General features: G+C 40.8%; 1 pseudogene; it reads right to left on the bottom strand.

The window, feature by feature from the left end:
- LOC110456475 overlaps positions 1-8,730 on the bottom strand; it is a 23,923-nt pseudogene extending 15,193 nt beyond the window's left edge.
- Between the last annotated feature and the right edge of the window lie 602 nt (positions 8,731-9,332).

Raw genomic sequence — 9,332 nt, 5'->3', positions numbered from 1 at the left:
GAGAGAGAGAGAGAGAGAGAGAGAGAGAGAGAGAGAGAGAGGTATGTGTGTGATAGTGTGTGTATGTGTATGTCATGTTACTGTAGTCAAGGATCAATCAAATATCGTTACCTGTGTCCTTACTGCCAATACCGATGCATGCATCTTCAACTGCCTATATAGTGAGGTGTATGTTTATATCTTTCGTATATATGAACATTTCTGTGTATACATAACTGTATTAAACTAACCAACACAAACTTTATCCAATACCATGGACAAGCCTCTGCTATCAAACGCTATTTAATAAAATATGATTTCCTGATACAAAGACCTTCCCAGCCTATTATACCTCTCCTGTTTGATACGGGTTTTTTAAGAGTAAATTGATAATTGCATCCATTTGGTGAGTTTCAGCTAACAAATGTCATCTTTTATAACAAATTTGAAATACAGAACATTATATTGCATGGACTGAAAACGTGACTGTATCGTCATAGTAAGATTCACCAGATATGTTTTAAAGCTCTTTAAGCATCGAAGCTTAAACCCATGCGAGTATTATGTGTATGATAAATGTAAGAACATTGAAGTCATAGTAAGATTGACCAGATATGTTTTAAAATTGCTATTGATGCAACAAAAGTGTATTTTTAGGTGTTAAGTGTACATGTACACAGTTATTATAAACCTTTACGTGTTTATGGAGCTTACTCTAGAGCCAGCACTCGTTTGTGTACCTTACTCTAGAGCCAGCACTCGTGTGTATACCTTACTCAAGAGCCAGCACTCGTTTGTGTCCCTTACTCTAGAGCCAGCACTCGTTTGTGTTCCTTACTCTAGAGCCAGCACTCGTTAGTGTGCCTTACTCTAGAGCCAACACCCGTTTGTGTCCCTTACTCTAGAGCCAGCACTCGTTAGTGTACCTTACTCTAGAGCCAACACCCGTTTGTGTTCCTTACTCTAGAACCAGCACGCGTTAGTGTACCTTACTCTGGAACCAGCACTCGTTTGTATACCTTACTCTAGATCCAGCACTCGTGTGTATACCTTACTCTATAGCAAGCTCTCGTTGGTATACCTTACACTAGAGCCAGCACTCGTTTGTGTACCTTACTCTAAAGCCAGCACTCGTGTGTATACCTTACTCAAGAGCCAGCACTCGTTTGTGTACCTTACTCTAAAGCCAGCACTCGTGTGTATACCTTACTATAGAGCCAGCACTCGTGTGTATACCTTACTCCAGAGCCAGCACTCGTGTGTATACCTTACTCCAGAGCCAGCACTCGTGTGTATACCTTATTCTAGAGCTAGCACTCGTTGGTATACCTTATTCTAGAGCCAGCACTCGTGTGTATCCCTTACTCTAGAGCCAGCACTCGTTTGTGTATCTTACTCTAGAGCCAGCACTCGTTAGTGTAACTTACTCTAGAGCCAGCACTCGTTTGTGTATCTTACTCTAGAGCCAGCACTCGTTAGTGTGCCTTACTCTAGAGCCAACACCCGTTTGTGTTCCTTACTCTAGAACAAGCACGCGTTAGTGTACCTTACTCTAGATCCAGCACTCGTGTGTATACCTTACTCTAGAGACAGCACTCGTGTGTATACCTTATTCTCGAGCCAGCACTCGTTTGTGTTCCTTACTCTAGAGCCAGCACTCGTTTGCGTACCTTACTCTAGAGCCAGCACTCGTTTGTATATCTTACTCTAGAGCCAGCACTCATTAGTATACCTTACTCTAGAGCCAGCAATCGTGTGTATACCTTACTCTAGAGCCAGTACTCGATTGTGTTCCTTACTCTAGAGCCAGCACTCGTGTGTATGCCTTACTCTAGAGCCAGCACTCGTGTGTATCCCTTACTCTAGAGCCAGCACTCGTGTGTGTACCTTACTCTAGAGCCAGCACTCATGTGTATACCTTATTCTAGAGCCAGCACTCGTGTGTATCCCTTATTCTAGAGCCACCACTCGTCTTTATACCTTACTCTAGAGCCACCACTCGTTTGTGTACCTTACTCTGGAACCAGCTCTCGTTTGTATACCTTACTCTAGAGCCAGTACTCGATTGTGTTCCTTACTCTAGAGCCAGCACTCGTTAGTGTGCCTTACTCTAGAGCCAACACCCGTTTGTGTTCCTTACGCTAGAACCAGCACGCGTTAGTGTACCTTACTCTAGAGCCAGCGCTCGTGTGTATACCTTACTCTAGAGCCAGCACCTGTGTGTATACCTTACTCTAGAGCCAGTACTCGATTGTGTTCCTTACTCTAGAGCCAGCACTCGTTTGTGTTTCATTCTCTAGAGCCAGCACGCGTTAGTATACCTTACTCTAGAGCCAGCAATCGTGTGTATACCTTACTCTAGAGCCAGTACTCGATTGTGTTCCTTACTCTAGAGCCAGCACTCGTTAGTGTAACTTACTCTAGAGCCAGCACTCGTTTGTATATCTTACTCTAGAGCCAGCACTCGTTAGTGTGCCTTACTCTAGAGCCAACACCCGTTTGTGTTCCTTACTCTAGAACAAGCACGCGTTAGTGTACCTTACTCTAGAGCCAGCACTCGTTGGTATACCTTACTCTAGAGCCAACACTCGTTAGTGTACCTTACTCTGGAGCCAACACTCGTTTGTTTACCTTACTCTAGAGCCAGCACTCGTTTGAATACCTTACTCTAGAGCCAGCACTCGTTAGTGTAACTTACTCTAGAGCCAGCACTCGTTTGTGTATCTTACTCTAGAGCCAGCACTCGTTAGTGTAACTTACTCTAGAGCCAGCACTCGTTTGTGTATCTTACTCTAGAGCCAGCACTCGTTAGTGTAACTTACTCTAGAGCCAGCACTCGTTTGTGTACCTTACTCTAAAGCCAGCACTCGTGTGTATACCTTACTCCAGAGCCAGCACTCGTGTGTATACCTTACTCAAGAGCCAGCACTCGTTTGTGTACCTTACTCTAAAGCCAGCACTCGTGTGTATACCTTACTCCAGAGCCAGCACTCGTGTGTATACCTTATTCTAGAGCCACCACTCGTCTTTGTACCTTACTCTATAGCCACCACTCGTTTGTGTACCTTACTCTGGAGCCAGCTCTCGTTTGTATACCTTACTCTAGAGCCAGTACTCGTGTGTATACCTTACTCTATAGCAAGCTCTCGTTGGTATACCTTACTCTAGAGCCAGCACTCGTTTGTGTACCTTACTCTGGAGCCAGCTCTCGTTTGTATACCTTACTCTAGAGCCAGTACTCGTTTGTATACCTTACTCCACTGAAATTCTCTTAGAATGTGCATACGTATCCTCTGATGATTTTGTTAATATTCTGGAAAACCATCCAAACAAAAACAGAGCGCTTAGATTGTGAAATGTTGCTAATGAGAAGAAGTTAGCATCTTTCGTTCTCTCTATTCTGGTGTTTTTTTTTCGTTTCGATTATTTTCTTCCTCATGCTTTATACATATAAAAGTATATTAAATAATACTTACGCATCGGATAAATTACCAAAGACCATAGCTCCTACAAAGATACCGACGAAATAGGAGGATTTGGCAAGGGAGGTTTTGTAGGAATTACTACAAACTAGGTTAAACTGAAATTAAATAATACAAAATTAAGGGGAAGGACTCTTGGTAGGAAGCATGATAGCACTAATTATTTCTTGCATGTTCAATGGCGAATATACATAACAGATGAACTTAAAAGACAAATATTTGATCACACATATATAGTTTGGTAAAAGATACAGTTTGCAAACTTAATTACACTGATCATATAGCTGTTTCGTTCTTTTAGGACTCATCGGTGATGCTATTGACCAAAAACATGGACGTCCAATAGGACGGGTAAGTTGAACCACTTAATCATGTGAATTTCCAAAATCAAAAGAGTACAGGTTTATTTCAAATTGATTATGAGAAAAGTGTGTATTTTATGAACCGTGTTACTACGTATACTGAAATAAATATATGTAACAATCACGGTTACGGCAAACCTCAGTTAGTTCAGACTTAGTATGAAATCTACCATCAGATTCTATCAAAGGAATAACTGAGTTTTAAATACCTTTGACGTAAACGTTTGTTTGAAAACGCTGTAACTATAAACCCATTCATCACACTTAACAGTGGAACCGTTGATAGGTCTACCTAATGTATCAAACATCACACTGCTATGGTTGAAGGAGTAGGTATGACACTGGTCGTAGAGATGGCTATTGGCCGCCGGCGGAGGAATGTAGTTACTGATGACCTCCCTGTGACGATCACTCTGGATACTGTAAGTGTCGTTCTCGTAGCCAGGTATCTTACATCTGCAACACACCAATAGAAGTAGCAGTCAAATAATAAGTTACGGTTTGTTTTTATTGTGCTTATCATCCTATTAACAGCTCATGTCATTTAAGGACGTGTCTCCTCATGTTTGTAATGCATGTTACATGTTAGAACTTGTGTGCTGGAGACATGGTATGTTGGTGCATTCGTCTCCCTGTGATAGCGCGGATATGATGCCAAATTCAGATTGCTACCTTACTGAAATATCATACCTATGAATGCGTTTGTATAGCAAGTAAATAACACATGTTACACACATCAGTAGTAACGATTAAATAAGCAATAACGGTGAATGTGTGATACTTGTATAGCCAATATAATTCTATTAAATCTTGTATTACCAATGTAGTACAAATGTACATCTGTTACACACCATTTGTATTAATTGTAACAAAATCCGTTACGGTGGATGTGCTATTTTGAGAACCAGTATTTTTCAGCTGTTACACTCCATCAGTATCAATTGTTACCTGACTCGCTATATACATGCATATTAATCAATTTCGACTGTTTCCCAGACAATTCACCAAACGAACTAAAGCTAATGTGTGCTACCGTAAAACTGTTGACTGGTCACGTGTAAGGTAATCGAACGCACCTTTAATTACAAGCACCCCGATGATCAAGCGTTTTTGGTACTGGATTGTTGACGGTCGTCTGTCGGTAAACATCACATTCGACATGGAACTCTTTTCTTTTTCATTGGTCAAGTAACAAAACAGTTGTTTCATGCCTTATCAGTCAACAGTCAAAACCATTTTCCCTCGAAGTTGGGACCCACCAGATGAACTGTTTCCCTTGGCCTGCGGCCTCGGGAAACGGTTCATCTGGTGGATCCCAACTTCTCGGGAAAATAGTTTTGACTGTTGACTGATAAGGCATGAAACAACTGTATACCGTCAAATGGTCCGTTATGGTTGATGTGCTATCTGTTTGAACAGTAGTTTTCGGTAACAATTTCAGTATAAACGGTCAATATTCCGTCACAGTGGATGCGTTATGCTTGTATAGCCAGTATATATATCTTACTGTAAAATAATCAGTTACGGTTGATGTGCTATTTTGCATAATAAGTATATTATACCTGTAACAAACCATCAGTAGTAATAGTCAAACGATCAGTCACTTGTGATGTATTTTAGTATAGCCAGTCTTATAATGAGTCATTGTTGGTGTGCTAGTTTTGTATAGCCAGTATCTTAATGTCCAGGTGTAATGCATAACAAAAAAAGGTACCAAAACAAATAACTGTCCAAGGTAAAGTCATTCGGACAACTCACTTATTATTATATACACACGAACAGGCCTCTCTAAAACGTTTCTTTCAAAAACAGTTAAAATATGGATAGTTGTCAATGTTTTACTTTCTTCTGTTTCCTAATTTTACCAAGGATTTTTTCTCTCTCTTTAATTTTAACTCATTGTGTCACTCACTTCTTTGCAAATATAGTCACATCTCCTTACTTTTTGCCACGTGGTCTGAAATAATGTGATATCAGCACTCAGACGGCATATTGTCTCAGCGTACAATTTTCTCGCAGTTGACTTAAATTAGTAATATTGGTTTTGTATATATATGAGAACTAGTATATATTAATTGTTGATATACTGAGGGATAATTATTCGCTTTTCGAAAGAACTTCACAATTACAAAAGAGATGAATGTCTGTTTAAAGCCACAAGTCACTTCAAAACTTGGCATTTTACAAAGTAATTAAACTTTTTTGGTTGAATTTATTCACCAGCGAGATGCATTATCTTGTTTATTCATTTAATTCATATAAATGGGCGCCAGAATGATTAAATTATATATACCTAATGCTACGAAACAAACTAAACTCACCCACTTTGATGATGTAATGTAAACAAATTACATTAGTTTAAAGGTACATATATATCCAAAGTACATTATAAGTTTTTCACGCATAATACATAACACGTCTTAAATGAACAAGTACATTCAAATCCTTACATAACGATCACTTACATACCATTTTATCTCAATATCCTGACTGATAGAAGTTCTTTCATGCGGTTCACTAGGTAATTGCGATGGATACTCACCTGTGGGCCGGGACTGTAAGGATGTTAGACACTCACCTGTGGGCCGGGACTGTAAGGATGTTAGACACTCACCTGTGGGCCGGGACTGTAAGGATGTTAGATACTCACCTGTGGGTCGGGACTGTAAAGATGTTAGATACTCACCTGTGGGCCGGGACTGTAAGGATGTTAGACACTCACCTGTGGGCCAGGATGGTCAGGATTCTAGACACTCACCTGTGGGCCGGAACGGTTAGGACGATGGACACTCACTTGTGGGCCGGGACGGTTGGGGACTTTCAAGATTTCAAGATTTTTATTTCACTCAGACACACATAATATGTGTAACAAGAGGTCATGTATATATAACATAGTTTGAGTGCATGACAGACAAACATTCTATATCTACGTGTAGTTACATACAAATAATTCAGTGTTCAACTTATATAAAATGTCACTAGCAAACAAAAGAGAAACTTATAGAATAGAGACACTAAAGTACTTTTGTTGATTTTTGAACAAACAAGCTGACACTTTTTAACAATTTCATATTAAAAATTGTGAACGTTCATTTCATTTTATGTTGGTTTGGACTTGTGTAAAAAAAGGCCGGAATATGTTTTCCCCTTATTTTGACTAAAGTGTCGTTTTTACAAGTGTATAAGTAATGAAACTCGTCCCCAATACCAGTATTACAAAGTGGGCATATTCTGTCCTGTCTTTGAATTCCCACCCAAGCTTAATATTTGAAGTTCTAAATTTGCAGATAGTTTTCCTATCTTTTGCGTTTAATCTTATCAAATAGTCTTCTAAACCAAAGCGATATTTAAATGTAGAGTACAATCGTCCTCTGGATGAGGTGTCAATTTTATTAAACCAGGATTGAATAAACTGATCGTGTAAATTATGTATAGTTGCAGCTTTAAAATAAGCAGGATCCAAACATAGCTTAGACCTACGCTATCCAGGATATGTTTAACATAATTCAACCATTTAAACTCGATTTGTCCATTTTGATATAATGGGTACATCAATTTGTACATACGACTAGACAACTTATTTTCACTCGAGGTAAGTGTATACCAAAATTTAATAATTCTTAAGTTGACATCAACACTCACTTGTGGGTCTGGACGATTAGGATGTTGGACACTCAACTGTGGGCAGGGGCGGTTAGGACATCAGACACTCACCTGGGGGCCGGGACGGTTACAGTGTAGGACGTCAGACACTCACCTGTGGGCCGATGCAGTTACAGTGTAGGACGTCAGACACTCACCTGTGGGCCGATGCGGTTAGGACATTAGACACTCACTTGTGGGCCGGGACGGTTACAGTGTATGACGTCAGACACTCACCTGGGGGCCGATGCGGTTAGGACATTAGACCCTCACTTGTGGGCCGGGACGGTTACAGTGTAGGACGTCAGGAACTCACCCGTGGTCATTGACGGTTAGGACATTAGACACTCACCTGTGGGCCGAGACCGTAGGCCACTCACCTGTGGGCCGGGACGGTAAGGACATTAAACACTCTGGTCTTTGACGGTTAGGACGTTAGACATTCACCTGTGGTCTTGGATGGTTAGTACATAAGACACTCACCTGTGGGCCGGAGCAGTTAGGACGTAGGTCACTCATCTGCGGGCCAGGACGCTTAGGACATTAGACACTCACCTGTGGTCTGGGGCGGTTCGGACGTTAGTCACTCACCTGTGGGCCGGGGCGGTTAGGACATTAGAAGCTCACCTGAGGGCCGGGACGGTTACAGTGTAGGACGTCAGACACTCACCTGTGGTCTTTGACGGTTAGGACGTTAGCGCTCACATGTGGTATTGGACGGTTAGGACGTTAGACACCCACCTGTGGGCTGGGACAGTTAGGACGTAGGCCACTCACCTGTGGGCCGGGACGCTTAGGACGTTAGCCACTCACCTGTGGGCCGGGATAGTTACATTTGTAGGACGTAGGCCACTCACCTGTGGTTCAGGACGCTTAGGACGTTAGACACTCACCCGTTGTCTTGGGCGGTAAGACTTTAGACATTCACCTGTTGGCCGGGACGGTTACAGTGTAGGACGTGCGACACTCGCCTGTGGCCTTTGACGGTTAGGACGTTAGACACTCACCTGTGGTCTGGGGTGGCAAGAATGATGGCGGATATAACAGCAAATATTCCAGTGAACACCGCTGGCAGACACACCAGAAAGTATAGAAACTTTTGGTAACGACCGAAGTCTCCAAGATGTGTCAGAATTTTATCGAAATCCATTGGAAATTTACAATTACGTTAACACAACAAATGTAATATATTTTTGTGAGCATCTGTTTCACAACAGTGTCTCATGCAACTTGCTTATATGTTTAACTGTGTTAATCGCTCGTATCCATACCACCGTCATATGAAAAGTAAATACAACTAAAAAATGTCAATGACATTCCGTCCTATATATTTGTACCGTAGATAACATATATCTACGGTACAAATATGTCAATTTTCTAGCTATAAATTACATTTACAAATGTTTATTTTTTTTATTTCCGTATTCACCTAATTAATCTTTGTTTTATATTACTGTCTTCTAACAAAAAACGTTTAATCATCTGCTTGCTTTTGACCTGTAAACGTTTGTCTGCACATATATTGATCAATAAGCTATCCCTTCTCCCCGTTGCATTAATATCACTATTTCTACATCGCGTTACGCGTGTATGCTAGCCTAATGTGAGACTCGGAACACAGGTAAATCTAGATCTGTGAATTCAGTGACGACCATGTCATGCCTGAGTGAACAACGCCTGTTTTGAACTTTAGCTGTCACGAGTATATTTGTTAATATCCCATAGATTTTTACTCGTGAACTTTGAAATTAGTTTTACACTTATGTATTTGTGATTATTTACTTTTCTCGTTATTCTTAGCTGTGTGTGTATTTTGAATTTCCCGTAGTTAGATATGATAGCTTAGGCATAGTTTAGGAAGTAGAAA

This window comes from Mizuhopecten yessoensis, unplaced genomic scaffold, assembly GCF_002113885.1.
Source record: "Mizuhopecten yessoensis strain PY_sf001 unplaced genomic scaffold, ASM211388v2 scaffold8745, whole genome shotgun sequence".
Taxonomy (NCBI): domain Eukaryota; kingdom Metazoa; phylum Mollusca; class Bivalvia; order Pectinida; family Pectinidae; genus Mizuhopecten; species Mizuhopecten yessoensis.
This window is presented reverse-complemented; position numbering and strand designations above follow the sequence as displayed.